General features: G+C 33.6%; 1 protein-coding gene and 1 pseudogene across 3 annotated transcripts in view; one reads left to right on the top strand and one right to left on the bottom strand.

Annotated features, from left to right (window-relative positions):
* The first annotated feature begins 800 nt into the window (after positions 1-800).
* LOC143544214 (succinate-semialdehyde dehydrogenase, mitochondrial-like) lies at positions 801-4616 on the top strand (annotated as a pseudogene). Its single transcript, XR_013137211.1, has 15 exons — positions 801-933; positions 1780-1879; positions 1979-2115; positions 2202-2312; positions 2387-2449; positions 2541-2651; positions 2736-2879; positions 2961-3038; positions 3116-3182; positions 3256-3467; positions 3549-3649; positions 3775-3860; positions 3941-4047; positions 4140-4217; positions 4547-4616. The product of XR_013137211.1 is annotated as a succinate-semialdehyde dehydrogenase, mitochondrial-like (transcript).
* Positions 2927-7705, bottom strand: part of LOC143544212 (peroxynitrite isomerase Rv2717c-like) — a 44517-nt gene continuing 39738 nt past the window's right edge. The window contains exon 5 of one of the 2 annotated variants that reach the window (XM_077036362.1): positions 2927-3014. The gene's annotated coding sequence lies outside the window, so the exon portion shown is untranslated. Of the gene's footprint in view, positions 3027-7705 lie in introns of both variants that reach the window. The other variant, XM_077036364.1, reaches the window with a different exon arrangement.

Below are 7705 nucleotides of genomic sequence, written 5' to 3'. Positions count from 1 at the left end.
GACATGTGCTATAAAGGTGTGGCATACAACTAGTAGTTATTAGCTAAACGTGTACAAAACACTTTCTGTTAATTTTACAGTTTTCAAACTGAAAGCACCTAAAAAACCCGGTGGTAAATCGAAAGCCCTGTCTAAGACAGTTATTAAGTATTAATAAATGTACCACAAATATGATGACAGAATTGTCTAACACATTATTATAAAATATCATATTTAAAGAAGTCGTTTACTTTTAAAAAATATTTATCCCAAACATGCATATTTTCTAATCATTTTGTTTAAAAACACTTTTAATTAAAGTATATTAATTTGATAATCGATTGATTGATTAAAAAGAAAAAAGTAGATAGAAAATAAAAAAGAGTATATTTTGATTCTCTCAATCATAATAATACTATATTTAACCAAATGCTATTTGCCCACTTACGAATTGCTTTGAAATTATAGTATACCTTTTCAAATTATATTAACAAAACAGTCTTTTCTTTCTTTTCTCTTTTTTTTAACAGAGATATACCAAAAATGTCAGTCTTTTTTGAGTTTCCAGATTTATCCTTAACCTTTTTCGTCGTCGACGATGTGTTAGATATTCACAACGACGTGTTAGTAAGCCAATAAGAGAAAGACACGTGAGAATGAGATTCCTCGAATCAAAAACCTGTTCGAAGTCAACGGTAATAAGTGACAACGACAACTTACCAACCAATAATTTGTAGCAGGTACCAGGTGAACACCATTATAAATATATAATCAACATGTTTGCATCTTTATTCCATCAAGGCAGCAGGATTGATCATACACTCTGCAATCAAGGTGCAGATGAGCATGGAAACAGAAAATGTCGTCGCTTGCCTCGAGAGTTGTGGATTGTTTCGAACCAAAGGTCTTATTGGAGGGAAATGGATTGATGCATATGATGGCAAGACCATAGAGGTATTCAACTTTAAAACTCTGACTTTCAAAATGTAGGTTGCCCACGTAATGCATCGCCGGATAACTCTTTAAATCGTGTAAATCACTTTCAAACTATAGTATTTTGATGTACTCTCGAAATCTTAATTATATAACTCATTAAGAAAACAAGAGAATGGTTGTGTGTGTGTATTGTGAAAACGTGTACAATAAATAGATTGAAGACTTTTAGTTTCGTTCGTACCAGAAATCTAATTAGTCTCGATCGAGCATGCACTCCACACACACCTCCCAACTCAAATTGATATTTAAGCATATTTTTCTTATCCCGGTTGACTAAAATGACTTGATGACACTTAAATCATTAAATCACTAAACAGAAATCAACATAGATTTCTTATGAATGTCCTAGTTGTCAGAAACATCTATATGCGATTATATTGAATGCACATTTATGCATGCCAAACTGATCATTATTGCAATTTAAACTTTTAATGATCATTTATGAGGATTTGGGACTGATTACTAAAAAATTGGCCTAAAGCAACCTTTATTTTACAAAAAAAAGCTGCATTAGGTGAAGTTGTATTAAACCTAATGCAACCTTTTGGTTAGATAACGCAACTGTTTTTTCAAATGCAACATTTTAAAAAGGTTGCATTTGAAAGAAACAATTGTGTTATCTAATAAAAAGTTGCATTAGGTCTAATGCAACTTCACCTAATGTAGCTTTTTTTTTCTTAAATAAAGGTTGCCTTAGGCCAATTTTTTAGCATTATGATTGTCAAAATAATTTGATACCAACAAACACTTGATAGTTAATATATTTGACAAATTGTAACACACTAATCATACTAGTTGTTGTAGGTTCACAACCCTGCTACTGGGGAAGTTATAGCTTTGGTTGCGTGCATGGGCGAGAGCGAAACAAAAGATGCAATTTCTTCGGCCTATAATGCTTTTAGCCGTATGATCTTCAAGTCGCTTACAATACAACTAATTCCAATATGGCTTTAGCCATCATCATGTTATCATTATAATATGTTTCATCACATTTGTTGGGTAGATTGGAGCAAGCTTACTGCTGCTGAGAGGAGTGCTCGCCTACGTAAATGGTATAACTTACTGATTGAACATAAAGAAGAGCTTGGACAACTAATAACTTTGGAACAAGGCAAACCTCTAAAAGAAGCCATTGCAGAAGTCTGTAAATCAAACATACTGAAAATTAATATGGGTACTCACATTTTTCAACACAAACGCACATTTATGATTCTCAAGTTTTGCAGGTTGTATCTGGGGCTGGTCACATTCAGTTCTTTGCAGAGGAAGCAAAACGCGTTTATGGTGATATACTTCCGTCACCACTGCCTGATCGCCGCCTGTTTGTTCTAAAGCAGGTGGTTATTTAAGTCACAAAACTTGTTTTATGCATATATATGCTCTTTTTGAGACATTTTCAAATGATTTGCAGCCTGTTGGTGTGGTTGGCGCGATCACTCCATGGAATTTCCCCTAGGCAATGATTACCAGGAAGGTAAATATTGACCGATTTATTAATAAACGAGTCGATTTGATTCTTATATGAAAGTTTCAAAAGGTTAACTTTTATAATAATATTATGTCAGGTTGCACCTGCTCTTGCCTGTGGGTGTACCGTGGTCATAAAACCCTCTGGGCTGACACCGTTAAGCGCCTTAGCAGCAGCTGAGCTGGCACTTCAATCTGGAATCCCGCCTGTAAGTCTTATAAACATCCATTGATGAACAATGATATGTGTCCATATGTGAAAGTTAACTATGCTTCATTTTATCGAATCACAGGGCGTCTTAAATGTGGTAATGGGAGATGCTCCTAAAATTGGAAGTTCTATACTTGAAAGTCCACAAGTAAGAAAGATTACATTTACTGGTTCAACTGCTGTTGGAAAGAAATTAATGGCTGGTGCAGCTGACACTGTTAAAAAGGTAATTTTATTGAAATCCTTAATATATATAATAATAACAATAGTAATAATAATAATGATAATAAACCTATGATTATTGCAGGTCTCTCTTGAACTTGGTGGCAATGCACCTTTCATTATCTTTGATGATGCTGACCTGGAAGCGGCACTGAAAGCGAGCGTAAGTGAAATACATTTTATATTTAAGAACTTGCATAAAACGGTTACTTTTTTCATATTATTATGCGATTATGTCAGTTGGCAACTAAATTCCGTAACAGTGGACAAACATGTATATGCACAAATAGATTACTTGTGCAAGAAGGTATAACAAAAACCTAAATCTTTTAATCTAATTTTTCCTTTCTGGCATGACAAGAGAACTTCCATCTTTGTAGGCATATATGACAAATTTATAAATGCCTTCTCAAGTGCTGTTCAGAACCTTAAAGTTGGCAATGGTCTTAGTGAAGATGTAGCACAGGTACTTAAAAAAGTCAATTGCTTAAAAAAGTCAACTGATACTTAAAATTATGTTTTGCAGGGACCACTTATCACTGAAGCTGCTGTACAGAAGGTTGAATCATTAGTGCAAGATGCTATCTCACAGGTTTGATTACCATTTGTAAATATCTTGTACTAATATTTTTATAGTTTTTGTAACAATTATAAAAATATTGTTTAATAACAGGGAGCGAAAATTGTTGTGGGCGGTAAGAGGCATAACCTAGGGTTTACTTTTTATGAGCCTACCATTATAAGTGATGTCAAGAATGAGATGCTTATAGCAAGGTAATCTCAAAAACTTGTATGCTAGATTTTACTGTTACATTTAATGTCATATGAGTACAAAAACTTCTATTGAATTGCTAGTTTTGATGTGTATTTTACTAGTAACTCAATCTTTATTATTATAGGCAGGAAATATTTGGACCTGTTACGCCTATTATACGATTTAAAACAGAAGAAGAGGCTATACATATTGCCAATGACACTGAATCAGGTATATATGATCCACATATTGGTGACCGATCGTATTTATTAGTTGAGATTATAAACATATATTTGATATAAATGTTGCAGGGTTAGCTGCTTATTTGTTTACAAACAATATTCAGCGTTCATGGCGCGTGTGTGAAGCTCTTGAATATGGTATTGTTGGAGTAAACGAGGGATTGTTCGCTTCACCGGTAGAAAGAAGTTTATCATATTCAGTGGTTTCTTAAGACCTTAATTAATTAACTAACTAGTATTATTGTTATTTTATTTGGATCACACGCAGGGATCACCATTTGAAGGTTTTAAGCAGTCTGGTTTAGGACGTGAAAGTTCTAAATATGGATTAGATGAGTATCTTGAAGTAAGTACCCGGCACGCCATGTTTTGTTACTTTGGAAAGAATATTTTCACAAATATAAACTGTTTTATCTACACATAAAGATAATTTTTGATGCAATATAATTGGGAAATTTTATTCATATGAACCATGTTGAATTTCCCAAATAGAAATAATGGTGTTCAAATGCCATTGCAACCGAGTAGACTACCCAAACACGGTCTGGTTCATGGATCGATTTTGGTGGTTTGGAGCTTGGAAGCAGCTGTTAAACATTCATAATATAACCTTTTCTATTTTTTGCAACATACAGTTATATATATGTATGCTAAAACATGATCAATGTTTTGCAGATCAAGTGTGTTTGTATGGGAAACATGAGCTGATACAAGTCTATAGGGTCAACATGGTTTGACCCGGGCACGGGCACGCGTGTTAATAGTTGAAATAATGGGGTTTTATTTCAGTCTTATTTTATTAATATGTGGATGAGAATTCAATGGCTTCATAATCAATAATCATATTTTAGCTTGTATTCATTTGTTGGCTTTCAATATGCTTTTCAGGTTAATACATGTCTCAAACTGAGGGCATCCAAGTCCTTTTCAATATGTTGTAGTGGCAGAGAGTGGGTTCTTAATAAAGACCCAATTTTAATTCCTACTTACGATATTTTGAGGGGGCATGGTGGCTCAAGGAAGGAAGATTGGGTTTTTTGTGATCTCCAGTTCAATCCTGAAGGCATCCGGGTTTTACCACCAGTGGGTCTTCGGGCGGGTGGTTTTCTCTGGAACCGGAGATAAGTTGAAGGCGCTTAAGGGCTCCGTACGACTAGGTTGAGCCAGCTGGCGGTGGCCTTTAGCCATTGGGTCATCCCGTACAGAGTACCTAGGCATTCTATATTTGTTGACCGTTAAAAAAATTACATGTCTCAAACAAGATAAAAACCAACTTTTAGTAGTAAGACATAAAAATTAGTAAATTGTCCTAGATATTATTATTATTATTATTATTATTATTATTATTATTATTATTTGGGCATATGATAAATTTACAATAAAATAAGCAGTAAGTTCGTTGGAAAAATACAGTATTTTCATGTGCAGTATCAGTGTTAAAAAGGTCACAAGTTCCTAAATCAATAATAAACATGTAAATGCGTAGTATGTATAAGAATACCTGATCATAATCAAGAAAATTAGAGCTTCTTATGAGAAGCTTTCAGATGTGGTTGAAGACGGGTAGCCATCAGCATACTACGTGTTGGACGTAATTCCCTCTAGAACACAAGACAATGCTGGGTTGAGTCAAGTGGGCCGGTTTGAAGCTACGGAATTGGGTGACACTACGAAAACGTCTATTAACACCTGTCTAAAAAATGATTTGCAACGGTATGAGGTCCAACCATTAAATATAATGCAAAGCACCTTTTTATTTTGAACAATTATCCCAACCCGTTGCATATAAAAAGGAAACTAGCGTTGTTTTCTAGACAAAACCTTTAACAACGGATTTTAACCATTATTTTAAAGCGATTAACATGTTCACATGAGATTCCGTTAATATATTCATAACTTGTAACGAATTTACAAAGACCCATTCTAAAAACTTAAAGCGTTTTGTATATAACAACGGTTACAATACTAAACCGTTATAAATACGAAACCTTTCTGTTTTTTTTTATAATAAAAACTACGATTAATATATTTTACGCAAGTTATAATGTAAATTGTTTTATAAGTTTAAAATAGTTGCACATTTATAAGTTGAAACATATGTATTTATAGTAGTGATTTAAAATTGGAAGAGAAACGCATTTATAATAATGGTTTTTAATAAGGTAGCATCTAACAACTAATAAGATTTATTATCGATTAAATGCGTTAGGAGCAACCATAACAAAATCAAATCAATAAATAGAAGATTGATCACTTTGCAAATTTTAACTTGCAAACGTACTCCTCCAATCTACCCGGCCACTTTCAAAATTCTTCAATCTTTCCTCCTACAAAATCCCCTATTTACAACATTATGTATAAAATTCTTCTACGTCCTCTTCCAAAGCCGCCTCACTATAGGTTTTGAACTTTTGTTGGAATTTGTGGTCTCGGAAATATAATACCTTTTGAACAACCTCTTGTTTGTTTTGATTTTTAGATCGATTCCAGGCAACGAGAAATGGAAGGCTATACACATTGGATGAGTGGATCCAATGGTTGGCCTGTCACGTTCTCCTAGATCTCTAGTAGATCTAGAGTTTTATGCTTTCAATGGTTTTCGAAGGTTTGACTTTAGGGGGTATTTGGTTAAACTTTTGAAATTGCTTAAGCTTAGCTCAACATCCTCTAAGACTGATGACCATGTGGCCTTTGAAATGCTAAATGCGATATTGGTGCAATCGTGTTGATAAACGTGTACCCGGGATCCCAAAATGCTATTTAAAGTTGAAGAATTAAATCCAACTAAGGTAAACATCGGTGTAAGCGTATTCACGCATACCCGATATACCAAACTGTTACTCAAAGTTGGAGATTCATATCATCATGTAAGTAATGATAATGTCAGATTATTCATTGGAAACAGATCGTTGATCTTATCGTTGGCATCATGGATGAATGCTAAATTTCAAAACAAGGTTATATGCATTGGTGAAATCATGTAGATAAACACATACCCGCACGGAATTCCAGATACTATTTTTGTTTAGAAATTCTTGTTGTACTAAATCTTTTATACCATTGAACTAATTTTGTTATTGTTAGAAATATTCTTTATTTATGTTGAATTATTATGTTGTATATGACTAAATAATAAAATAAACACATTGAACATTGTTTGTGTTTGTGAAATTCGTAAATTTCGATTCGTATTTGTATTTCTAAACCCGACCCGATGGGTCATTTCGATGTATTATTGATCATTTAATAAAGTATTCCCGACATTTATGTTCAAACATTCGTTCATTTATTTCTACGTTCCATTACTTATGAAATCTCGTGGCTTATCGATAACCCGCTTAAAACGCGTAAATAATCCAAAACCGAAAACCATATAATTTGATTATAAAGTTTAGAGTTAAAAAGGTAAACTTTGAAAACTTATATTAACTTAAAAAGATATTAAGTTTCCTTTTAAAATAATTATGAAACTTTAGGGTTTAAAGTGTAAATATGAATTTAAATTATATTATTATATTATTAAAATATAAAACCCAACCCTCTCCCTCTCTACCCTCACGTTTTTCCGGCGGCGCCTCCGGCCACCCTAATCCGGCGCCGAGGTGGCCGCCACCCCCTTAAAACGCGTTTTTAGTCAAATAAAATATATAAAATCGTTTAGTCTTCAATATACTATCCTAACTAACTTATTAATTTTGTTATAACATCCTTAAACCGCGAATCAATCCTGTGATACTAGCCGAAAAATCCGGAAATCAAATCAAAACATTTAACATGTACACGCTCCGATTCGTAGTATAAATAGAACCCAAACCTTCATTAGAACTTGCTCAC

Source organism: Bidens hawaiensis, unplaced genomic scaffold (genome assembly GCF_021521415.1).
Source record: "Bidens hawaiensis isolate Kalapana, Puna unplaced genomic scaffold, B.hawaiensis_p1.1 tig00013494_1, whole genome shotgun sequence".
NCBI lineage: Eukaryota > Viridiplantae > Streptophyta > Magnoliopsida > Asterales > Asteraceae > Bidens > Bidens hawaiensis.
The sequence above is the reverse complement of the archived record's forward strand: the minus strand, read 5'-3'. Positions and strand labels throughout refer to the sequence as shown.